The sequence below is a fragment of the Anabrus simplex genome, chromosome 5, assembly GCF_040414725.1.
Source record: "Anabrus simplex isolate iqAnaSimp1 chromosome 5, ASM4041472v1, whole genome shotgun sequence".
Taxonomy (NCBI): domain Eukaryota; kingdom Metazoa; phylum Arthropoda; class Insecta; order Orthoptera; family Tettigoniidae; genus Anabrus; species Anabrus simplex.
Window position 1 is genome coordinate 347,448,454 of NC_090269.1, and position 12,294 is coordinate 347,460,747.

The following is a 12,294-nucleotide window of genomic DNA, read 5'->3' on the forward strand; positions in this document are numbered from 1 at the left end:
GTATATGAGTCGTAAAGCGCTCTTTATTTTTTCTTCTTCCTCATCATATGAGTTAGCCAAGATCCATAGTACTGGTACTTACCACCGTAACTTAACGATCACGGCCATCAAGTGCGCTTTCATGTCCTGGATATCATCCCAAGTAACAATATACAAAGCTAAAGTCACAAAAATTGCAAAATGTGACATGCCTGCAGCCATCACCACCAGTACATCATAGAATCAGCTTTCCAACATGATGTGCACGTTCTTTTACGTTTGCTTGCACATCTTCTTTTGTCTTTCATTCCCTTCTTCAGCAATTACATATTCATATAAATATTCATTTTGATGTACTGTCATGTTTAACAGCTTCAAAATAGTAAACAACTAACTGCATCAATATGCCTATGAACTCAAGAAGACAGCAATAAAGCCAAAATTATGGCAATTTATTTCATTAGAACCGGACTAGATTTTGACATATTCGTCCTTTGCCTAGAGGACGTTGGACGAATTTGTCTTTTGAAGAATCACTAGATTTTTACACGTTCACTTCAGTGAAGACTTTAGTACTCTATGGCAATACATGTCGCTCGATGTAGACGAAAAACAGGCGTATCTCTTTCGGAATGTCCATTATTGGACTTGTCTGATTTTTAAACTTCCAGTTTACGACATTTGATGAGCTCTAACCTTTATTTTAGAATGTACTTGTCATTTATTTTCAATTTTTTAAAGATTTTGTAAATTGAAAGAAGACGCTGAAATTAAATCATCAGTAGGTGAAATACACACAGTACCCTCTCAAACATTCCTTGAATTAAAACATTGACTTTAAATTACATTCCAGCTATGAGAGTCATGTGATTTTAATTAATTAAACTACAATAAATGATAAAACAGCTCCAAAAGATTTCAAGTTCTCGCGGTAGAAGTTCGAAGTATAAATGTTTAAAATGATTTACAGTTTAGACTTTCATGGTATAGGGCATTGCAAATCTCTCGGCTTGTTAGGACATTTACTGAGTAATGCGAGGATGGAAAGGGAGAGAGGTCAGTCACTAATGTATGCCATGCTGTGCCAGACAGCCGCATGAGTTAACCTGTACATCCACCCGCCACCAACTTGTCACATGTTGGTCCATCATCTCTCAACTCCATCCATGTCACAGCATCCCACTCATAAGTCCTGTATCAGTAGTGTCCAATTGGGGAGGGGCCAGGGTACATTAAGACACCTCTGGGATACCGTAGAATATTTGAAAAAACGGAATAACTAGGCCACGTAATGGTTTAATGCAGGGAACCTGAGCATCTAGAAATTCAGAAGCATTAATTATTCTTTCCTTTCTTTCCTTCTTTCTTTCTTTCTCTCCCTCTGCGTCCCTTGTTCTCTATGTGTGATTCACTTTTATAGACATGCGTGCTGAGAAATCCAGTATTCCAATTTATGCCTTAAACGTGATTCAGCAAAGTAGGTAAGGGTTATTCTGCCCGAAGGCAGGTCCGAACCTCCGCAGAGGTGTTCCTGAGCCGGAGTTTACGTGCGGTACGGTGGCCAGTTCCTTTCCGCTCCTCCATTCCCTTACCCACACCAACAGCGCGTGGCAACCCATCCAACTCCTGACCACGCCCAATGTTGCTTAACTTCGGAGATCTCACGGGATCCGGTGTTTCAACACGGCTACGGCCGTTGGCATTCAACAAAGTCAGACTGAATAAACGTTTTCTAAGATACCATTCGCTCCTATCAGTGCATGAACAAATGAAGCTCTATATTATCATGTTCTTTGTAATTTTCTCTTCGGCTTAGAGGATGGTTGCGCAGTTGTACTTCCTTTTGAAACAATAATCCCCACCACCACCATTTCCGCTCTCGACAAGAATAACAAAAAGTAAGATTACTTCAGATCCTCCATTTACTTTACCCTACTTATTTTCTAAATGTATATGTATGTTGGCCTAAGTGAGAGATCACTGTATGCTTTTGCTTTGCATATCATATTTGATATATTTCAGGAATAATAATAATAATAATAATAATAATAATAATAATAATAATAATAATAATAATAATAATAATAAATTGTAAAATTGTTACGAATGGAACACCGTCTGTTTTATTATTCTTATTCATTTAAGGATGACCCAATAAGTCCACACACACACAATTCTATTCAACCATGATGACGACACTCCCAAATTGCTCGCTATTTACAAGTCTCTTACAGCAGGATTCCAGGTGGGTGGTCTTAATTGAAGGATGTTATAAACCTGATTGATGGGTCTAACACTTGAGTTCACAAGTCCAGTTACCCCACACAGTAACTGCGCTCAAACAGCTGGATTTGAACACAGGCTACTGGCCAAACAACACGGGACGACTGTTCCTTGGTTCGACTCCAGACATAGTCCAGTAATTCACACAGTCAATGTACTCTTTACAAGACTATTATTGACACAGTTCCAATTACTGCACACTCAAGATAGCTGTTTCTATCGCTATCTCAAGGCGATCCTCAGTCCACAGACGCACAGTACTCCAAGGCAGTACACAGTCTTCTGTTATGTACGCCGTCTTCAGTCTAGCCGCTCACTCGACTCTCCGACTCAACAATAACCACAACTCCTCGTTCAGACCTCGGTGCTACACTAGCGATAACCTACACCTCTGTCATGCTCAGCCCAGCTACAGAACCGCAACACACCGAGTCTCACACTGACTCCAATACTTAGTCCCACAGTGACTGTAACACTGACTCCGAGTCCAACATCAGCACTGACTGACTGTCCGCGGCTAGCCTCATATTTTATATCTCGGATGATGTGTACCAGAATTTTCGCGACGTGGCTTGAGACGAAAAATTCGGGTTGCACCTCACAGAAACTCACAGGCAAACCAGCCGACGGAAAGGCCGGTCCCACCCTCCAAGCCGGCTGGGAGATCCCCGGGCGCCTGTCTCACTAGCCCCTTCAAGGAATTAATGAAAGAGCTACCACAGGGCTGGCAGGTAACTTTGCCTTCCATGGTGTAATCATGGAACATCAGTGCTTGTGTTGGTCCATCACCAGGTGTAATAGATCATTTAAATAAAGGCCATAGACGAAATTACATCTATATTTTGAAATATTTTCTTGACACTTTATGGGCAATTCTTCTTATTTTTATTTGTTATCATTTGATTCTCAAGTGTATGTACAAGCTTTCTCTTCTGTTATATACAAACGTAACACATACTTGTAGATTATTTGCCAGTATCACTTCCTTGTTCATACATTGTTTTTAAAACCTAAAGTTACAACAATAAAGTATTGTTTCAATAGATGGACTCATGTGTGCACCTGGATATGCAATTGGTTCACGTAGTGTATACCATGAAATAAACCCCAAAAATAATTATCCTCTTTCCTGAAAAGCTACTGATTTGTTGATTACATCCTTACCCGCCGGGAAGTCTTCAACTTACGAATTGATTAATATTATGGATTATGGGGAGATGGCGGTAATAAACGTGTGAAAGTGCTGCTCTGGAAAATTGATGATTTCTTCAGGTAAGATCAGTGGATTGGACGTAGTTACTGGTGCCAAGGTGCCATGTGGTAAAAATCTGATGTACAATTGGTGGCGAGTGGAGAATGAAGTAAATAACTACCCAATGTATGCACAGTTATGCTGAGGTATGGTAGAATCCCATCAGTGAGGTTAGACAAAGCTTGCAGCTTATCGCATACTTTGACAGGGAACTGTACATCGTCAGCGCAAAAGAAAATTAAACGGCAGTCGTTAGGTATTGTGTGTAGGGACGTTCAGCTTTATTTACACGATATTTAACGTATATGAGCAACGACGCACAACGCGCCTAAAATCCAACTCCCTTAGAACTGAAATGGATTTAAATAGTGCTAAATATATTGACATCCCCTGGTGTGAGATCAGAATAAACTGATTGCGATATCTAAATGCCAACATGCGCTACCCAGACTTCGACTCCAGGTAAAATTTACAGTGGTAATTATTGTTGAATATCCCGTAAGTGACACAAGTGATATAAGTATTAGTGGCTAGTCTGCGAATGTGGACTGTTGTTCGGCGCCGGCAGTTACGATACGGTTAGTACCTACAGGCATGGTGTCCGAGAAAAACTGCAAGTCAGATAATCCCAAAATAAACATAAAGGACTTTCATAAGTCAGAGAAAACACGTTGCTGCGGTAGAGGTGAAGTCAAGTCAAAAGTAAGACAGCAAAGAGAGACCAATTTCAGACCACACACTTAGACTAGAACACCACATCCGTGTAAACTTGTTATCAACAAGAACTGAGGATCTCGCCAAGGGATAGGAAGCTATCACGCCTAAAAGGATAACTTTAAACATACACCAAAGCCCCACGAGAAGACAAAGGGATAACAAGATCATCTCACAAAATACCTAAAACACAAACAAGACAACATGCCGCCCAAAACACAGCCTGCAACTAAAAACACAAAACACAAAGGAAGTACCAATAAAATACCACTCTCGGAAAGCTCTGGAGAAGAGGATTCCGCAGTCAACATACAAGACCAAGGAAATGATATTAAGGGTATGTTTGCTGAAATATGATTAGAATTAAGAAATCTGAGAAAAGAAAGTGAAGACTTCCAACAAGAAACAAGAGAAGAAATTTTACGCATAAAGAATCAAATCGGAAAAAGGGATGAATACTACAGGGAGGCGCACGAATAGTTGACACATTTAATTTTAGAATAACAAATTTATTTTTCACAGAACACTAATGAAATTTTAGACACAGGCATCTTGGACCCTGGAAATACATTTCACTATATCACATATTCAATGTTGTCTCCACTGCGGCAGACAACCTCTTCGAGACGAGTACGCGTGTTTCTGATGACTGCGGCACAGGTCTTCATGAATTTCACTGCAGAGCTGCACGATCCGAGCACGCATTTCCATGCGGCTTTGAGGTCTTGAAGCAAAAAGGTTTTCTTTCAAATATCCCCATTAAAAGGAATCACAAGGATTTACATATGGGCTTTAAGGAGGCCAGAAGAATCCGCCATTATCGTTATATTGTGGGTACACCAAATACTCCCCTCAAAAACTCAAGAATATCGTTCGCAGTGTGAGGTGTTGCACCATCTTGCACCAACTACTGTATATGAAGAGGGATAGCGTGAATTTGAGGCATGAATCCATTCCCCAGCATGTCCTTCTATCGCTATGCAAAAAATTGTCTGACTGAAGAAAAATGGTCCATTTAACTCATGTCTTGACAGACCTACACACAGACTCACTTTTCCCCCATACGTGTTTTTTTTTTTTCGTGAATAATGTCCGGTTTTTCTGTAGCCCAAAACAGCACATTTTGTTTATTAAGTAAGTGCCCAGTTGAGATGAAAATAAGCTTTGTCAGAGAACCAAGTGTTAAACGGTACTTCATCTTTATTTTGAGTCCATAAGGAGTACTGCAAACTTTTCTGTCTGAAAAGATCTGTTAGCTTGTGTAGTACAGTCATTTTGTACAGGTACAATTGAAGGTCACCGTGTAATATTCTTTGAAAGGAATAGCGTGATATTCCACTTTATCTTGAAGCTCCCCGTGTTGACTTGTGTGGGCTGCGCTGCATGGCGTCCCTCAGCGCAGCGATGTTTTCGGGAGACCGAACTGCTGGTGCTCGTGGTCGCTTTTCTTCCTTCGCACTGCCTTGTTCTTCAAAGTTTCTATATAAGCGAAGTACGATGTTCTTTGCTGTGCCCACCTAGTCTGAAATACAGCTCGAAATTTCCTTTGAGTCGCCATAAAAGATAACTGTTTTGCCGCACTGCTGAACGGAGAGTCGGCCGTGGGCGGCCATGGCAGAAAGCTCACTGGAATGCAGGCATTTGGAGACAAAGCAGCAGTGTCACCTCTACAGTTATTTCCATGAAACAGGGAAGGTGTGAGCAAAATTTTAACAACACAGTACGTAAGTTGCATTTTATATTTGCTTTTCAAATGTGTCAACTATTCGTGCGAAACCCTGTATGAAAAAGTAAACGATGCCTCAGAACAGAAAATCACCAATGCAAACAACAAAACACAAGAAAAGATAAACGCACTAACAGAAAGAATAAATATTCTAGAAGAACGAGAAGAACAGAGGGCAAAAAGAGAAAAGAGAAACAATATAGTGATCAAGAGCAAAGAACTTTCTTGTGAAGAAGGCAGAAAAGACGAACTGAAGGACAAAATCAATAAAATAATAGACAGAGTAGAATCAGGAGTGACAGCAAGTAATACAACCTACGTGGGCAAGGACAAAAATAATAGAGGGATAGTGAAAGACAGTTTTGAACATTTTTCTGACAAATTAAAAATTGTCAAAAACAAACACAGACTAAGGGGACAAGATATCTACATAGATGATGACCTCACCAGAAATGAGAGAGCAATCCAAGCATCACTCAGACAGAAAGCTAAGGAATAAAGGGACAAGGATAACAGTGATGTGAGGGTGGGTTACCAGAAAATAATGCTGACTGGAATGACATGAATAAAAAAACGGGGGAAAGTAAAATTGCAAATCTCAGAGCACAAACAGTCAACACGTAACTAGGACGAATTAATACTAGCTACGTTGAACGTTAGAACCCTAAGAACTTAAGACAAGGAACTGGAACTCCAAAATGCACTCAAGAACATAAAATTGGATATTCTGGGCCTCAGCGAAGTCAGACAATACGGCGAAGATATAATAGAAAAAGAAAATGGCAACATTTTTAGCTACATAGGGGAAACAAGAGGACAAAAAGGCGTAAGTTTCATAATTAAAAGCCATTTGAAACAGAATATACAGGAAATAAGAGGAATCTCAGAGAGGATCATGGTATTATCCCTAAAAATAAAAAACATCAAAATCACAATAATCCAGGTATACGCACCCACAAAGGCAAGCACAGAGGAAGAGATCGAAGAATTCTACACGCTTCTAGAAGACACTCTAACAGACTGCAAAGCACACAGAACATTCGTAATTGGTGACTTCAACAGCAAAGTAGGGAAAAAGGAATACGAAGACGAAGAAACTATGGGACTATATGGATATGAAACAAGAAATGAAAGGGGAGACAGACTCATACAGTTTGCACTAGGACAAAGATTAAAAATTGTAAACACCTTCTACAAGAAACGCCCGGAAAGTAAATGGACGTGGATCGCTCCGAATGGAAAAACCAAAAATGAAATAAACTACATCCTAGCTGATGGCCTAGAAATTGTAAAAGACATACAAGTAATCAATGGTCAAAAATTCGATACAGACCACAGAATGGTCCGACTGAAAATGAGAATAAAGAAGGAAAAGAGACGCTACTTCAACAAGACGACCCCGAACTCCGAACAGATCGAACAGAATACACAAAAGCACTACAACACAACGTCCAAGAGCTTAGTCAACAAACAGACCTGAAGGCACAACAATATTATACAGAGCTCGTAAACTGCATATCCCTCTCAGTCAAGCAATCCTCGACACCGGGAAACAGAAGAAGAAATAGAATAAAACTAAAGGATAGTACTAAAAGACTGATCGAAGAAAGAGAACGTCTGAAACCACAAGCCAAAGAAAATGAACGCACAAAGCTGGAATATACAAAAATCAATAAACAAACGAAAAGGGAAATCCGAAAAGACATCAGAGACCACAACACGGAAGTAGTCAAAGAAATCATGGAAAATACAAAATCAATGAAGAAGATTCGAAAGGAATTAACTCCAAACAAACATTGGATACTGGGTGTGAAAGACAGTAATGGTAAAAGGCAAGCCAACAGAGAACAGATAGTGACACAAGCGACAGAATTCTACAGGAAATTATATACAAGTAATTCCCAAAATGGCACACAGTGTCATAAGACGCCAAAAGAGGACATTGAGGAAGGAATACCACCCATTCTTCCCAGTGAAGTAAGAGCAGCCATAAGGGAAGCAAAGAATGCAAAATCCCCAGGGGAAGATGGAATCTACAATGAATTCCTGAAATGGGGTGAAGAAGACATAACCCCATTCATCACTACGCTATTTAACAAGATACTCGAATCAGAAGACATACCAAGGGAGTGGAAACAAAGCATCATCATACTTCTGCACAAAAAAGGAGCCAAAGGCGATATAAATAACTACAGACCTATCAACGTAATTGTAAATCTTTACAAACTCTTCATGAAGATCCTAAGAGAATGGCGAAGACACTAGATGAACAACAACCAGTGACACAAGCAGGATTTAGAACAAATTACAGTACATCAGACCACCTACAAGCAGTGAATCAACTGATCGAGAAAACACAAGAATTCAATCTGGATGTCTATATAGCATTTGTGGACTACAATAAAGCATTCGACTCCGTGGAACGGGAATACGTTTTAGAAGCACTGAGCAAACAAGGGATCCAGAACAAATACTTCAGACTCCTGGATAAACTCTACGAAGGCAGCGAGGCCAGAATAAAAACAGAAAGAGAAGGAAAGAACATCAAGATAGAAAGAGGAGTTAAGCAAGGGGACCCTCTCTCACCAAAATTATTCACGTGCTTACTGGAGAATCAGTTCAGGAAACTAGATTGGGAAAACAAATACGGCATCAAAATAGATGGAGCAAGACTAACGCACTTACGATTTGCAGACGACATCGTACTGGTGGCAGAGTCGGCAACGGAGCTAGAACAAGTGATAATAGAATTAGACAACATCAGCAAAGAAGGAGGCTTGTCAATGAATCCAAGAAAAACAAAATTGATGACTAATGCACTGGAAACTCCATTTAGCGTAAACGGAATACGTAGAGGAATGTGTATACCTTGGCCAGAACATATCATTCTCAAACTGTTCAGAAAAAGAGGTCAAACGGCGAATAGGACAAGCATGGAAGAGGTTCTGGTCTCTAAAGTTCATACCGACAGACAAGACTCAGAAACTCACCCTTAAAGCTGAAGTCCTAGAAAAATGTGTGATACCAGTCCCACTATATGGATGCCAAACCTGGGTGCTAACACTAAAACAAAGGAAAATGATAAAGATATGCCAGCGCAAAATGGAAAGAAAAATACTCCAGGTCTCATTGAGAGACAGAATACGGAACGAAGATATACGAAGGAGAACCGGCATGAAAGACGCTCTGACGACAAGCGATCAGCTAAAGTGGAAATTGGGACGACACGTAGCGAGACTGGAGCAAAATCGATGGACCTACAAAATGACAATGTGGGATCCCAGACAAGGAAGACGGAACGTGGGAAGGCAAAGAACTAGATGGGCAGACTGGTTTGCGAGATGGGAAGGAAAACAATGGACAAGAACAGCAAAGATAAGGCAAGAGTGGAAATAGCTGGCAAAAATTGTGTGCAGAGATCACCGACCTTACGGGATACACCTTTGCTCAAGCCCTGTGATAACATAGGTCGATCAAGACACATATTATAGATATTGTGCAGCAGCGAAATATGCAACAGTGCGCTTCCACAAAGAGACCTGAAGGTCACCTCTCTGATCACTACGGCATAATAGAGTAAAATTGATAAAAAGGGGTTTTTATGAAGTGGTGAATATAAAATTATCATCCTCGCGTACACTGCGGAAAGAAGTCGTGCAAGTGTAAAATATGTTGAAGTACGCTCTCAGGACAGAGGCGAAGAATACAACATACAATTGTACGCTTCGACGAAGAGGATACCGTGATGGTCATCTTCTGTGCACTCGGGAGAATAGCAAGACGAATGTCAAACAGACAGACGATTGCATGCAGTAGTGATATGATAACTCATCACGTAACACATAGTGGAAGGAGGATATGCACCTGAAATGTATGTCAAGAGAATTTCAACGGAGGATAAGGTCAAGAAATTACAAGAAACGTCTACAACATTCGGAGAAGAAGCTATGCAGGAACGAAGAGTGCAAGTTTACGCTTTCACCTAGAAGCAACCTGAACCCTCCCTGGGATAAAAGTGTACACGTGTCATTAATGCAACAGTGCGTTTTCGCGAATTGTTGTTTCAGAAAAACACCATTGCATTCACTCGGGGGTGAGACTACACAATTGTACAATATGCGGTAATACGTTATCATGAAAAATTACAGATTAACCAATATAATAATGCTCTTCAGGATCTGCTCACCTGATGAGCTAAACTGAGCACTGTCCCTGCATTGCAGGAGGCCATAGCCCTTAGGGAATTCATACGGCTAATTTATTTTTATTTTTATTTTATGGAGGGGTGTAAAATAATTTATGTTAAAACCCATGTCCACTCTTCCAATAATCGTTGAAGCGTTATTAACCTATATCAATGACGTACTCCTCATGTGGTTCTTCTTGTAATTATGAATCGTGATCCTGTATGACTCAGAACAGACTTTTGAAATTATATCGTCGCTTCACCGGTAAAACGTTGTATCCCACAATACTCTTATTATTCATTATTCTCCTTAAGACAGGTCATGCCTCCCAGCCACATATGGATACGCAGTCCATCAGAACAATATCCGTTGTGTTCATTTTTCTATGTCGACGATTAAACGAAAATGAACCTTACATGCATTGTACACTAGGAGTGAGTAAATACGTAATGCAAACGTACATTCCTACAGTACGGTACTGTAAGATTCATTTTCCTTTACACACGGGCATAGGAAAATGAATACAACAATTTTTTTCTGATGGATCCATACGTGGCTGGGAGGCGTGACCAGTCTTAAGGAGAATAATTGATAGGAAGAGCTTTGTGGAATACAACGTTTTACCGCTCGAGTGACGATATAATAATAATAATAATAGTCGACGTGATAACAAGCGTTTGAGTCCGACTCCTTGGCCAAATGGTCAGCGCTCGATAGCTGCAGTCGCTTAAGTGCGGCAAGTATCCAGTATTCGGGAGATAGTAGGTTCGAACCCCACTGTCGGCAGCCCTGAAAATGGTTTTCCGTGGTTTCCCATTTTCACACCAGGCAAATGCTGGGGCTGTACCTTAATTAAGGCCACGGCCGCTTCCTTCCCATTCCTAGCCCTTCCCTGTCCCATCGTCGCCACAAGACATATCTGTGTTGGTGCGACGTAAAGCAAATAGAAAAAAATGGTCAGCGTTGAGGCCTTCGATTCAGAGGCTCCCGGGTTCGATTTCCGGCCGCGTGGTGGTAGTGGTGATTATTGTTTTAAGAGGAAGTACAACTAGGCAATCACCCTCCATATAACACAAATCAGAGAAAAATGGAAGGGATCCGACACTTCGAAAAATGACTTCATCGGCCAAAGAAAGACAAGGGCCACGAAGGGCTTGAAAATGAAAGAATCCAAAGGCCTTGAATGCTCTAATACTGTCGGGGTCGAAAAACGACAAAGAGTTGACCAAGGGAGGTTGGAAAGGATAGATGAAAGTTAGGAGGCTGACATAAGTAAGTGGAAGCAATGCCAGGGCTCATCTGAGGGCCCCATGATCGTCAAGGAAGTTTTAATCGCGTGTGATGAATTCTTATGGCTCGGGGACTGGGAGTCTGTGTTTGTCTCAACACTCTCCTCTTCATATTCAGACAACACAACACACTAGCAATCAGCACAGAAACACGCAATAGTCATAACGTCCCTCCAAATAGGAAGGGCATCCGGCCGTTAAACAGGCCAAATCTACTTTTGCGACACAGTTCACACCCACGAACTGACATGAGTGGGAAAAGCGGTGGAAGAAGAAGAGGAATATAATACGCTTTGGGGCTTTCTTAGTGTCAAGAAAACAAGCTGAAATTGTACGTTCGGCAGAGACTCTCTCATTTCTACAATTTCTGGCCGTGAAGGCATCAATCTAAACAAAATAATAATAATATAGAAATGATCAGTAAGTTCAAGTACCTCGGTGAGAGCATAGAGAGGAATGGACAAGGAAAAACTGCAGAGAAGATCGGATCTGAAAATGGAGAGAGCATATGGCTTGACAAAATACACCTACTATAAGAAGTGCTTATCCTGAAATGCCAAAGTAAAACATTACAATACCGTGGTCAAAACAGAATGCTTGTATGCCAGTGAATGCCTGTCCATGAACTACAAGCTGGAGAAGCTAGAGGTCTTGGAAAGAAGAATTTTTAGAAAAATGATGGGAGCTGTCCAAACGGGAAGCGGGTGAAAACTTCGGAGCAACAAAGAAGTTTACCATAAGGTATAAATAATATCGGGGACCGTGAAGAAAAGGAGACTGGCGTTTTTCGGACATCGGTACAGATTGATTACTTTCGATTACTTTGATTACTTATTGAGCATGGATTAAGGAAACGAAGAAGAA